A 6,293-nucleotide genomic window follows, 5' to 3' on the forward strand; every position below is an offset into this window, starting at 1 on the left:
GAAAATCCTTACACATTAGTTCAGACCTGGATTCATCTCAGCAAGAGCAGCTTGTTACCTTGTTGCAAGATCATTTGGATGCATTTGCTTGGAGTTATGAAGACATGAAAGGAATTCCTCCTGAGACTTGTACTCATCATATCTATATCCAGGAGGGAGCCTGACTTGTCCGACAACCCCAGAGATGAATGAATCCCACACTAAGAGATATTGTTTAGGAAGAATTACAAAATCTCGTAGATGCTAATTTCATCTACCCCATTTCTGATAGCCAGTGGGTCTCTCCATTACTGATAGTGCCTAAGAAAGATGGGAGATGGTATATTTTCATTGACTATCAAGAATTGAACAAAGCCACTCTCAAGGATTACTTTCCCCTTCCTTTAATTGATCAAGTGCTAGATACCCTTGCCAGTAAAAAGTACTTTTCATTTTTAGATGGCTTCAGTGGGTATAATCAAATCCATATCACACATTCAAATCAAGACAAAACCACTTTTACACGCCCTTGGGATACATTTTCCTACTGATTGCTTCCTTTCGGGTTGTGTAATGCACCTGCTACCTTTCAAAGGGTTGTGCTGGCTATTTTTTCTAATATTGAATGTGTTGAGATTTATATGGATAGCTTTTTTGTGTTTGGTAACTCATTTGATGAAGCTCTTAAAAATTTAGAAAAAATGCTTTTACGTTGCCAAGAGGCCCATCTTGTTTTGAGTGATAAAAAATGTAGATTAATGTGCAAAGCAAGAGTGGTTCTTGGTCATTTGATTTCTGACAAAGGTATTCATGTATACCCCGCTAAAATTGAAGTTATTATTCGTCTGCCTACACCCAAAACTCAAAGTGAAGTGAGAGGTTTCCTGGGACATCCTGGTTATTACCAGAGATTCATTGAAAAAATTTCCAAGATTGCTACCCCACTTTTTCGATTACTAGCTAAGGATAGTGAATTCACTTGGTCCATGGCTTGCCAACAGTCGTTTGAAACATTGAAAGGAAAATTAGTACAGGAAAATGTTTTGAGAGGACCAAACTGGTCCTTTCCATTTCATATTTCCTCCGATGCTTCAAACACTGCTATTGGCATAGCCTTAGGACAAGAAGAGAATAAACAGTCGTATGCTATTTACTACATTAGTAAAAAAAATTCACCTGCCGAATTTAACTATATAGTGACTGAGAAAGAATTTTTAGCCATTATTTTTGCTATTAATAAATTCAAACATTATATTATAGGGTATGAAGTTTATGTGCATATTGATCATTCTGCTATAAGATACTTAATGAATAAACCTTTAACTAGCGGTAGAGTGACTACGTGGTTACTTTTATTATAGGAATTCAATGTTACAATTGTTGATAGGCCAGGAAAGTCGAACGTTGTAGCTGATTATCTTTCCAGATTAAACAATCCTAGTGAAGAAATTCTTGTTGATGATGATTTCCCTGATGAACATATTTTTGCTATGTTAGAAAAATCTACATGGTTTGTTGACATAGCAAACTATTTAGTCACCGAAAAGACACCACCTCACTTATTTGCTCGTGAAAAGTGGAATATTATTCAGAAAAGTGCTTCATATTCTTGGATACAGGGAGACCTCTTTTACACCAGACCAGATTTTGTTATTCGTAGATGTGTAAGAGAGGAAGAAATGTTTGATATTTTAAAATCTGCCCATGATGAACCTTGTGGTGGCCACTTTGCTGACAAATGAATTGCATATAAAATTTTACGCATTGGCTATTTTTGGCCTTCTTTGTTTAAGGATGCCAAACAATATGTTAGGTGTTGTGATAGTTGTCAATGAATGGGTCAGCCTGTTCAAGCCAATGAAATGCCTTTATGTCCTCAAGTCATGATTGAGCCCTTTGAAAAATGGGCTATTGATTTTGTAGGACCCATAAATCCCACATCTTTAAATAAAAATCATATCTTGGTTTGTACTAATTTTGTTACTAAATGGGTAGAGGCTAAAGCTATTTCTTTTGCCACTGAAAAAGTTGTTGTTGATTTTTTGTTTAATGAAATTTTTACTAGATTTGGTGTTCCTAGAGAAATTGTTTTTGACAATGGACCACAGTTTGTTTCTAACTTGGTACAGGAAGTCATGAATCAATATAAGATTCGGCACAGGAAATCTACACCGTACCACCCAGCAAGAAAATGGCCAGGTGGAATCCACAAATAAGGTGATCGAATCCATCCTCACCAAAATAGTAAACATGCACAGGAAGGATTGGGCTAGCCAGTTTCCTGAAGCCTTATGGGATTATCGAACCACTTGGAGGAACAACACGGGGCATACACCATATGAGCTAGTGTACGGAAAACAAGTCCTTTTGCCGATTGAATTTCAGATAAATACTTTCAGGACTGCAGTTCAGTTGAGTCTAGATCTCGAAGAAGCATAGCAACAGCGTCTATTGCAGCTAAAAAAATTGGATGAATTTCGAAGGGTTGTTGTTCAATAGAATATTTTGGTGCAGCAGAAACGCAAGAAATGGCATGACAAGTTTATCAGGAAAAAGCAGTTCCAACCAGGTGATTGGGTACTTCTCTATAACTCTAGATTTAAACATTTTAAAGGGAAGTTCCATACTCATTGGATGGGGCCATATGAGGTGATTCAAGTATTTGACAATGGGGCTATAGAAGTCAAAACCATCAATGGGCGAGATTCAGTTTTCCTTGTGAATGGGCATAGGCTTAAAGTATATTTTTAGCCCATCACAAAGGAAGAATTCATGTAGCAAGTGCAACAACAGTCTGAAATTCAGTTGGTAGGTGGCTATGCTAGCCTATTGTGATCTGATTTCTTCTCTCTTAAAATGAAATTTAATGAAAATCCAAAAAAATTATATAAATTATTTAAAAAAAAAAAATCTTGTGATTGCGAAAATTAGTTGTACTGATATGATTGCATAAGGATCAACCTGAAAACTAGCTTGACGGTAGGAAGATTAGTTCTAATAAAATGGGAATGTTGCTTGATCTTTAGATATGTTAACTGTCACCAAGAAGAAGCAGGTTCAAGTACAGGAATCGTGCCCTTATCCAAGTTTTGGATAGCTAGCACGGAAATTTTTATTTCAAGCAACACTCAATTCCCACTGCATTTATTTTATGGATCAGCACTATGCAAGAAGATATTAGGTGAAATTCTTCCTTTCTTATATTCCCATTTTCGAAAAAAATCCCCTTATTTTCTTCTTTTTATCATAAAAGTTTACCATCCCTTTCTTCAAAGAAATGTCCCTATCGGATTTTGTATTTCCCTCTTTTCCCTTGAAATTAGTTTCCCCAAAATCCCTTTTTGATTTATCCCTCTTAGTGGTTTTGCTTTTGAATTCTTTGACATAATTTCCTTCCCATTCTAAAAATTTACCCTTTTCCCACTTCTTTTTTTTTCCTCGTGGATTGATTGCAGGATCTGATGTGAACCTACAAATCAGATCGAAAGGCATATGTTAACAACAAGCAATGGTGAATAAAATCTCCTTTATATATTCGACAAATCTTTTTTAATCCAATCTATGAATTGTATTCTATCAGCATTCTCTTTTGGCTCCTATTACACTACGAATATCCTTGGTGCAGGAATGTGTGTTCAAAGTGCAAGTAGATTCGGTGCAGGAATGGGTAGTGCAAGCATGTCTAAAGTGCAAGCACGCTTGGTGCAGGCAAGGTTGGTGTAGGCACATTCAAGTACAAGCATGATTCATTGCAAGAATCCTCACTGTTGAGCCCGCCCAATTCAAAACACACATTCCGGTGCAGGAACACCTGGTGCAGAAAAAATGCGTAGTGAAGCTTATCTCTTGTTTCATGAACCTTTGTACAGGCAGAACAACTGTGCCACCTGCAAATCATGACATTCAGTTTATATTATGATTAATGCTTTGTTTCATCATTTACTAGATTAGGGAGAAATCATTTAAGTGCAAGGATATTTTAGGCTATAAAATCTTATCTTTTTAATGAGTACTAAAGTACGCTTTATGTGAAATCATGGAGTAAACGTGGAGCGGTACGATTCTCCCAAAATTCAATACTTACCTTCCCTTGAAAAACTCGTCACCTGATAATAATAACCTCACCCCATGTCCAACATTTCATGACCGTTATGTGAAATTATTGTCTAAACCACCGCCTCTTCCGATCATTATAGATTGCCTGTATCGACACCAATTCACATTCGCATTCGTGTAATTTTAATGATGAAGCATGACCCTTTTGGGAATGGTTGATATAACGGAGGGTGTGTAGCTCGATCACCATTTGAGTTATTTTTGTTGTAATATCTTTTTGAAATAGGAAGTGGGTGAATTTGAACAAACATGGCGCCTGTAAGGATCGAGCCACAATCCATAGAGATGAACAGAAAAATGAATACATGAATAGTCTTGCAATCTTGCAAGAATCTGGGCTCCTCCTGTTCTTGCAGAAGTTTGATGTGTTTGACACAGTTGTGGCAATAACATTTGCCCGAACCTTCGATGGGAGCTGAGCCAAGGTTGGTTCATTAGAATTCGCAGTAACAGAAGAATAAATATCTCAGGCTATAGGGTTTGCCAGCAGTAGGGGAGAAATGGTTCAAGAAGGAAAAGTTAGAAAAGAAATTGTGGTATTGGTTCGTGGTCAACCCAAAGTAGAAGGTCGACTAGAAGAACGACCTCCAGCAAAATGCCATGATAGGGAAGTGGAAGGATCTCCTGTATGTGTTGCAGAAGTTCCTTACTTGCGAAGGCCGCTATTCACTAACTTTCCTATACCACATACGCCTACTCTTATACTTTGAGTTCAGTAATCTCATCAATTTCCCATATTATTTTCTCATAAGTTTAGAAAACATAGAGAAGGGGGTTCAGAAAGGAAAATCCAAGCAGGCTGCATGCGGATTATATCACCACGGGCTGATCACAATCTTAGTCAAGAAGGAACTGGAAGCTAGAAGTATGACTTGGGAGGAATTATTGGAGGAGTTTTGGGGGCGGAGCATAGAGAAGTCAACTCAAAAGAAAAGCGTAGAGAAGTTGACCCAGAAGAAGAGTGCAGAAAAACTGAAGTTGGCTCAGAAGAGGAGTGCAGGAAAAAATGAGAAATCAGAAACGATGACCTCACATCCTACTGAGACTAGGAGATCGGCCAGGTGAAGAATTGCCTCCTCAAGGGCGGGTCATGTTCAGTCGACCTCTCCGATACTGTTGGATAACTCACCACCTGCTTCGCTAGGTAAAGATAATCTTTCGGTTCTTGCTAAGGCAACATCTCACAAAGTGCTTGATGGTGATTATTAGTGTTAGTGTCTTCACACTACCATCAGTGATCAAAATTTACTCTTTTGCATTTCATACTAGGAGTCTGTTGAAGCCCTGAAAATCGAGTCTATAACAAGGGGGATACCCGCCCGGTCCGGACCTTGGTTGGCAACTCCTTTTCCGTTTGGTATAGCGGGTCCGACTGACGATATGGGACCAGTTTCCCAATTTGTGTGTGTGTGTGAGAAAGATCTGATATTTCTGTTTCTAACAGTTTCTAAATGGAATACTTCTACTCTAATTCTAATCTAATAATAAGGAAATTGTATTCTAATGACAGAAATATGTAAATCTACACTAACCCGGGGTGTGATCTTTCTTCTATGCGATCTAAAATGATTTCTAACAACAACTGGTAATAAAGATCATTCATCTGTTATGAGAAAAGAATTCAATAAATATGAACCACTTTGTATAAAAATTTAGATGAAACAGTTGTGAAAAACATATCGCATAATTAGCTATTCATACACTAAGCATAAATAAATAGCTATCACCATACAAAAGTGCCAAATGATAACTCAGGCATTCATACATTAATATATAAATAACTTAAATGAACATCACTTTAACACAAGGCAGAAATAGTTAAGAGATAGAAATACCATTTATAACTAGTCCTACTCATGAGCTTCAAGTGATAACGATTTATCTCTCCTTGATCAAATATCCACTAAGAGTACAAAAGTGTAACATTAGTAGCAGATATCAAATGCAAACATCAATAAATCCTATTCCATTCATTCATCAAAACCTCCTCAGAGGGTATAGAAGTGCATGTTCTGGGGATAAGTTTTTGATAAATTTCAGGACCCTTCTCTAAATGCATGAGAAGGGTTTCAAAACTACTAAACTAATTCTAAAAATAAATTATTACAAAAATATAGGATGCAGTTTAAATGACCATCCTCTTTTTCAGGAAAATAAAACAAAATTAAAGCTAAAATTGAATCTAAAATTAAACTACT

The sequence above is a fragment of the Pinus tabuliformis genome, chromosome X (assembly GCF_031772625.1).
Source record: "Pinus tabuliformis cultivar Carrire ecotype Pingquan chromosome X, CPIR1, whole genome shotgun sequence".
NCBI classification, from domain to species: domain Eukaryota; kingdom Viridiplantae; phylum Streptophyta; class Pinopsida; order Pinales; family Pinaceae; genus Pinus; species Pinus tabuliformis.